This window comes from Terrapene carolina, unplaced genomic scaffold (assembly GCF_002925995.2).
Source record: "Terrapene carolina triunguis isolate 2854851 unplaced genomic scaffold, T_m_triunguis-2.0 Scaffold66, whole genome shotgun sequence".
NCBI classification, from domain to species: Eukaryota; Metazoa; Chordata; order Testudines; family Emydidae; genus Terrapene; species Terrapene triunguis.
Window position 1 is genome coordinate 96910970 of NW_020664417.1, and position 8401 is coordinate 96919370.

Consider the following 8401-nt stretch of genomic DNA (forward strand, 5'->3'; position numbering starts at 1 on the left):
GCTGGGCTGTACTGTCAGCAAGAGCAGCGAGAGCTTTATCTTTGCCCCAGTGAATCTCAAATGCACAGTGCAATTCAGACTACCTGCCGGCATCTGCTAGAAGCAGGCTTGGGGAATTGCCCTGCTGAAGGGAAATAGAGATCGGCTCTTTGGCGGTGAAGCTCAGGCTAGCTACCAAGGGCAGTATAATGTACCTGTGGCTGCATCTATACGTGCATCCTGGTTTTAAGCTCTACTGCACACATGCTTCATGGGATCTACAACCCAAAGCATTCTGCTCCAGTGATTCAGGACCCTGCTACTTGAGCTGCTAGGAGTAATAGATTCCTTGTAGGCCTCCAGTCACTGGAGGGCAATGCAGATAAGATTTGACCTTCCATCCAATGGAGAGCCCTGGGGCACATGAAAGCTGTGATCAGCCTTTGTAAGAAAATTCACTCTTATTCTCCACCCGCAGTCCCGGAGCCATGCCTTTCCCCCCGCATCTGCTATTCCAGAGGGTCTGAAGCTGTGGTCCATAGACCAGGAAATGCTGGCTGGCCACATGGTGCTAATGTCCTTTTTATATCCCGCTTCATCACATTAAAAGACAACTAAAAATATCTCCTTTTCCTACACAGTGTTGCCAACTCTTGCAATTTGATCATGAGCCTCATGATTTTTAGTGTTTTTCGTGAAGCCCCAGCTGTTTCCATGCACTAGTAGGATTCCACGTCAGCTTTCATTTAAGAAAGAGATAGCCACAAGGGCTAGTAACTGCAGAAAAAAGCTTGAAAACATGAAGCAAGCACACCCTAAAGGCTGGGGGGGGGGAGGGGGGGAAAATGGGCAAAGAAAAGGCCAACCTTTCTGATTGAAGACGATCTCATGATTGTGGGGATATGGACTCACGATTATTAAACCTGCTTCCATGTGAGGAATTATTGGGATTGTGTCAGGGATGGTATTTGATCACAAGAGCGGGGAGTTGGTCTACTAAGCATTCTCTCTAGTAAGATGGGCTCCATGCTATGAAAGAGGTTGCGGATCTCTCTGTCCTATTCCACGGAGATAGAAACACTAATGGACACCAGCCACTCTCCTCCGTAATTTGTTGGGAGTCCTGCTATCGTCTCTCAGCGACCATTCAGCTGTACTGAAATCTTTCGTCATTTTGCAACACCTTCCACAGTAAATGTGCTCGGATTGTCAGTAGACGCTTCTGGGGGGAGGGAGCATGATCGAATTGCAGACATTGAAAACTCAAGCTAGGAACCTGGAGTTGAATTGTGTTCTTTCTGGCGTCAGATTCAGATGGCAGAATTCGGTCCAACAAGTTACCAGGGCCTTCTACCCTCCTTTGTATTCAGAAAGCCTACGAACCATCCGGGATTGCTTTCTGAGGCCTGATGTTTAATGAAGCTCATGGAGAAGTCACCTGCCGTCAAATGCAGCTCATTAGGGCCCTGATTCAAAGCTCACTAAAGTCAATGGGAGTCTTTCCACTGGCTTCACTGGAATTGGATCAGACCTTAGGCCTCTTGGTCAAAGAGTTGGAGGAGTGAGCCCTTGATTCATGGGATATGGGTCATCACATGCTTTTCTTTCCCATGCCTTTTTCTCCTACATTCGTTCCCCTCATCTCTTGTTTGGTGGGAACCATGTGGGTCTCTTAACACAGGGTCAGATTCCTGAGTCTAGGAGGATTTGATTCAGACACAATTTTTTGAGAGATCTAAGCCAAGATTTAAGTGACTTATTATGTTTGGGATCCCTCTTGTTTGGGCCACCCCCACTCGAAACACCTTGAAAGAACCTGATTTTCAAAGGGGGGGAGGAGCACTTCCTGAAAACCAGGATTCCTGATGCTTCTGAGGATGGCTGCCCCCCAAAATGGGGGCATCCAAAAATCACTCCTCACTTTTGACAGTCTTGGTCTCCTTCACTTGATGCCTTCCCCTGCCTAAACTGAGCAAAGTGGGTCTGAATCCCCCCCAGTTTTATTCCACTGGAACTTTACCCAACATCTGTGCTAACGCGTCAGGCCCTGCAAGTGCAGCGACTGTACAGTCCCACCAGATCAGCGTTCTCCGCTCATATGCTCTGGTGGTGAGGTTTCATATTCACCTTACACAGAAGGAACTTGTTCTGTTCCCATAAGGACGCCAGCTCCCCAGCAAATTATACCAGACCTCCGCAACTAAGTGCTGTGTGGGGTTAGCTTGGTAAATGGGTGCGTGCAGAAAGGAGGGTCTGGTGTGTTTGGAAGAGAGATCTGGGGAATGAAGGAAGGCTGGTATCCCTAAGGGACAGAGTTAAGGTTATGGTATGTGGTCCTTGGGGTGCTGTTGCTGCAGTGGTATGGACTCTTATGTGGGTTAATTTTTCATTTCTTTGCTTTTATCTCGGGTATGGTGCGTGTGTCTCAACCTTTACTGCTGCACCACACACTGGTGCGTATATAACACACACACAATCATTTCACCTGCCACCAAAATGCAGCCATTTCTGGGGTGGAACACGGCAGCCGTTTAACTGCACACAGCAGCTCTATGTCATATATAGGCCAAGAGGAGAAGAATGCCATATCCAACTGAAACTGTGGGAGCGGATTGCAGGAGGCAGAACATAAAAACCCAGAGCGGCCATGCCGATAGCCTACCCTTGCAACGTAGCCCTGGGGAGTTCGGATGCCCATTAGGCTTCCATTCCTCAGCTCACCCAGCCATCAGGAAGAGGTCACCTCGCACCTCTAGCACAATGCCAGCTGTGGTGCTGATTCACAGAGGGAAGAGCACCACCTAATGAACCACCCACACCACTTCCGGCAGCACCTGCGTTTCCCTTAGAAGGCCCCCAACCCAGGCCTGACACAACAAGCGGGATACTAAGCCATCTGATCAAACGACGTTCTCCTAGTCATGGAGGGGCACCAAAGATCTATTGTCGTAATCCTCCCTTTAAGGCTTGTCATGTTCACTTTCCAGGGAGCATCGGGGTCAACATGGATAGAGGGAAATGGAGAAAATCCCTTTTCTAAATGGCCTCACGCCAGAAGCCCACTGAATACCTGACCAGTTCAGTATTGCTGGGATACCTTTGCTTTCCTTCTCCTGGAGCACTGAGCCACAACCGCCACAGCTAGGGCAATAATCTTTTAATCTGCATCGAAAATTCCCCACCGAAAGCTTCTTTGAGCACCGCAGGGGATCGGACGGCTCTTTGCTGCCAGCGGTCCGTCAGCTACACACAACAGACATCCTACAAGGTGCTGAATTACTTCCGGACTCAGGGCCGCTTGAACTTGCGCCCAGCTGCCTGAGGCCCCTCAAGGCCATTTCGTCAGCTAGGACTAGCCAGAGTGCAAGGGAGCACCCTAGCCACGTCCACGGTGCTAGAGCGCCAGCAACCATGGTATTGTAGGGCTGCTCTGGCCAGCTCTAGGCTACCCAGGGACTCTCCTGCCCCCAAGGTGGATTGCCTGGGAGCTGGTTAAGCCAGCGGAGGCTCTAAGAAGATGGAGCGGAATGGGGCCGAACTCTGGGCACTGAACAGTCACTGACTTCAGCATGAGCGGAGGGCAAACAGCTTGTGATGCAGCCCTGGATTCAAGGAGCAGGAGCAGGGACTCCAGGGCTCTAGTCCCAGCTAGGATACCCAAACGGCTTTGATTCATAGGTCCAGAAGGGACCAGCGGGCTCATCTCATCTGGCCGGTGTTCTACAGGAGCTCAGAGAACTCCCCAAAACAATGCCTAGAGCAGATCTCGTAGGAAAACCATCCAGTCTTGATTTAAACATTGCCAGCGATGGGGAAGTCACCACAATCCGTGGCAAATTAACCACGGCAACAATTACCTTCAGTGTTAAAAAATTACACCTTATTTCCCGTCTGAATTTGCTTGCAGTGGAGCCAAACTGGCTGGGATTGGCCCTATGGGTCCCAGATCCTTACCTGTCTGCTTTGTGACCCAGGGGACAAGTCATTTCACTTCTCTGGGCCTCAGTTTACCCTCAGATGTGTGAGAATTGAAGGGACCCCACCTCAGAATTTGCACTTCCCTCGGAGAAATCCAATGTGTATGTGGGCTGTAGAGAGCTCGGGGGGTTGTGGGAGATCTCATTTTAGTTGAATCATTTGAGACAGGGGCACTCAGAGAGGTGCCCCGTTTCATATTTTGGATACATCTGTTATTCAGATTTACCTGCTATTATGCCAAGTAACACGTAGGATGACTAACTGAGAACGGTTAGAGGGGGAAAATATCCCTCTCTTTTTTCCCCAGCCGTTTATTTCCTGGATGCATTTGACAGCTCTTTGTACATCGTCATTATCTGTGCTTCTCCTGCTCCTCCATGTCCCTTTCCCCACCTACTAAAACCAGTAAGATTTCAACCCGTCTAACAGCTCCAACGGTGTAGTGTCAACACTGACCTTTCCCTGTCGTGAAGTTGCTCGGTTTAGAAGTTCTCAGCCCCTTTTACCTGGCACGATCAAACAAGCCGCCTGCATTTCGCACCCCCTCCTCCTCGGAGTTGGCAAGCCACCGACCCCTTCCTGCAGTCCCCACTCACGGCAAGAGGGCTGCAGGATTGGAGACATCCCCCTAGAGAAACAGGTCTCTCTAGCAGTTCTATCAAGGCCAGATCCCCCACCCCAGCAGAATTTCCCTCAGGAGGTCACTCCGTTTTCCCGTCAACGCCATTCTGGGAGTTGGGATGGGCTTTCCCCACCCCCAACAGAACAAGCCATGATGACCCTGTCCCCAGGGGATCCAGGGTTCTGCAGGAAATAAGAGCCTGTGATGCTGTATTAGCACTATGGCCCTTAGAGCCAATCCCGGCTAGTTCAGCTTCGCTCCAAGCCTCACTTCCAGGGCTTCTCTTGGTTATGGGGTCCCATGGGACGGTCCTCACAGGGGGCTTCCTTAGCATGGAGACGCCATAAAAAACCTTCTCAGGATCATTGGCACAAGGCTGCATGGGGGTGGGATGAAGAGTGTACAATGTGTCCAGCCTCACCCCCCAAAACTGCCCATTCTCCACCCCGGGCTTACCTTGTTTCTGCCCCTCTCCCCCGCCCACCACCCAGACCCTACAAAGAGATCCCTTTGTGGAGTTCCAGGAAGTGGGGGGCAGTGGTAAGGCCTCCCCCCACATATGGTCCCCTCCATATGCTGTTCCATGCCCTTGGGCTTCATGGTATTCACGGGGACAGAACTCAGATCCACTGGAGCTAAAGGAGAATCGCTGCTAACAATCAGCAGGATAGGGCCTCGAATACAGTAGGCAATTCCAATTTCATCCATTAGGGGGCAGGTACCCACTAGCTTGTTTGTTGCATGATGATTTTTATCTGGCCAGGCTTTAACTTTGATAGTTGAAAGAGGATATTTAATTTATAGTAACTCCCCTCCAATTACTCTTAATGATGCCTATTTCTAATACACCTTTCATCAGTAAGTCTCAAAGTGCTTCATAATCTTAATGTATTTATCTTCATAACACCCCTGTGAGGTAGGGCACTGCTATCACCCCCTTTTACAGATGGGGAAACTGAGGCACGGGACGGCTAAGTGACTTGCCAAAGGTCACACAGGAAGTCCATGGCAGAGCAGGGAATTGACTTTAGCAAGTGTCCTAACCACCGGACCATTGGACCAGGTCTCTGCAGGTGTGCACCTGGATAATGTATTTGTGAATTTACAGGGCCTACCAGAACAAGAAAACATATGAGCCCTATCCTGCATGCCTCATTGACACGAGCAAACCTTTCCTCACCCAAATAGAAGCACTGGTATCATTGATGAAGAATTACTCGGGTGTAAGAGGGTTGCAGGACCACAGCCTATAACTGTACCCTCTTGTTTTCCAAAGAACAGCCTTCAAACGTTACAAGGAAATAATTCCACAATTAAGTTGAACTCAGATGATATTGTCGCATTCTATATAGGGGCATGTGAAATCGTATAGCCCCTAGCACTGTGCGCATATATAAACAGGCAACAACACTACGCTGCACACACAATTCTCCCCCTGGGGAGAGGACAAGAGAAAGAATGAACCACATGTGACAGATGTTAGTCACATCGCTTAATGCGCTCCTGGAAGGTCCTCAGATACCGTAGTGATGAGAGACGGAGAACCTACATAGAACAGCCTCGCTGAAATAGCGACACCATTCCACTGCTTGGTGGGGAGTTGATCGCCCCTTTATTAATAAATATTTATACCATCTTCCATGTGACGATCTCAAAAGCAAGTATTAATTACAATGCCTAGTGCAATGGGTCCCTGATCCTTGAGTGAGGCCTCTAGAGATTCCTGTAATACAAATAAATAAATAGTAACATTGCACCCAGAAGAGGTTCGTAAGTATTTTATGGATGGTGAAATTGAGGCAGAGAAAGGCTAAGTGACTTACTTAAGGTCACACGGTGAGTCAATGGCAGAGCTAGGAATAGAGCCCAGGAGCTCTGATGCCCAGGCCCATGCTCAAATTTAGCTCAGTTACTCCCAATGTTAAATAAAATGCATTGCTAGCATACTTCCCTCTGCCCCCACTCCCAATTAAAGAGGCGATCCGATTCTGTGTAAACACAGAGTAGCCCCCTTTGCGGAGATCTGGATCAGGAACACAACCTGACTGTTCTCATTTCTCTACTTATAATAGAGGGTAAAACCCCCCACCCCAGCCTGTAAGTGGCCCGCGATGATGGAAGACACACCTAACATACACCCCAAAAATGGCACTCGTACACTATTCTCCCAGCCCTCTTTCCTTGGGATCGTCAACAGCCCTAAATGCAGGATCCTAAAGGCGGGATATTCGTAAGTGTCAACGATTCTTTAAACATAACAGCTCATGATTTGCACCTATCAACAGGGCGCGCCCCAGTCATGGGCTTTTGACCATTTACTAGTCAGTGACAGCGTGCACCGGTCACAGAGCAAGGCTCAGTCTCTGCCTGAAGGAGTTTACAAGCCAGACAGACCATGATCTATAACCGCAGGAGGCTTTCCTTGATCTGCACCTGCCCTTATTCAGGCTAGATGGGTAGTTTACCAAAGAGCCTAGTTCCCTTTCTGAACGTCTCTTCTGCTCCGTGGCAGGAGAACGTGAGCCATTGGGATGGTTTAAAAATCGGTCAGGTTTCCCCCTCCCCCACCAAGGCACTGCATGAGTGGCAGCGAGGTGGTACCAAACCCTACTGTTGGTGCCTACACAAGCCAGTGGTGCTAGATCTAGGGAGAGGAGCTGGCTGCAGCAAGCCTGCATATTGACAGGGGTGATCCCCAGCTCCTCTCCCTGCCATGGAGATCACGGGGCTCGAGGCCCTACGGTCTGGCATGAAGTCCTCCCCCCCAAAACATACATGCACGCGCTCCCAGTAAAGTGAATGCCAGAGGAGGGGGGCTCCCCTCTGCTCATCTGCAGCTGACCCGGGTGCCCCAGCCAGTGCTGACATCATGCAGGGAGCCAGGGGTGGCGTGAAAGCGAGCAGGAGCGAGCCACAGCAGCGCTCGCTTCTCTCCCTGCCTGCTGCACTGCAGTCAGGCTGCTGCCCTGCTCTCTCCTGGGGAGATCAGCTCTGAAACCAAGCCGGGAACTCGTGCCAACCCCAGGCACCTGCCCATACCCAGCAGAGACATGGGAGGCAAGCATTCATTCAGGGCAGCAACTTATCTTTGCTTCCCCTTGACATGTAGGGCGTATAGGGCAGGGGAGCTGGAACTAGGGGTGCAGCCGCAGCAGCACCCCCTGGCTTGAAGCAATAGTAGCAATCGAATGCACGGCTCCCATCATAGACGGGGCTTACAGTTTTGTTCACTGGCTTTCAGCACCCCTGCTCTACAAATTGTTCCAATGCTCCTGTACGAGGCCAGATCCACAACTCCATGGATTGACACCCCAGCTGAGGCGCTAACTGGTTACATACAGGGCTACGAGGGCGCAGGTGCACACATGGTCTATTGGGGTTCCCAGTAGGCAAGGGATTAAAAACCTAGCCGATCCAACACCCGGACTATGAACTGGAATAGTAAGGCAGATACCAGAGGGGTTTGGGGTCCTCCCCAAATCTATATTCTAGAGCCTTGTTCAATCATCCCTGCTCTGCTGGATTAAAATACCCGCTTTCCTTATTGCAAAAGGAGCAGGCCCCCGAGCTCTTCCCCCCCCCCCCCGTACCCCCTGCTGCTGCTAAAGTCTCACACAGTGCACAAGAGGCAGATGACATAATTCACAGCTAGCGCATGTTAATCACCCGCACGCCAGCATCTCACTTGCTGGACTGAACCCCACTCGTGACATCATCGCCAAGACTGACACCAACCACCACTGACAAGCAGTTTTCCCCCCCCCCACCCCGTTTATATTTTGGGTGGTGGTTGGTTCCCAATGGACACAGCAGAGCAAAAAA

The 8401-nt window shown here is 50.4% G+C and overlaps 1 protein-coding gene across 1 annotated transcript in view; it reads right to left on the reverse strand.

The window, feature by feature from the left end:
* The window catches only part of LZTS3 (leucine zipper tumor suppressor family member 3), a 140515-nt gene that overhangs the window by 131631 nt on the left and 483 nt on the right, over positions 1-8401 (reverse strand). The window lies entirely within an intron of this gene.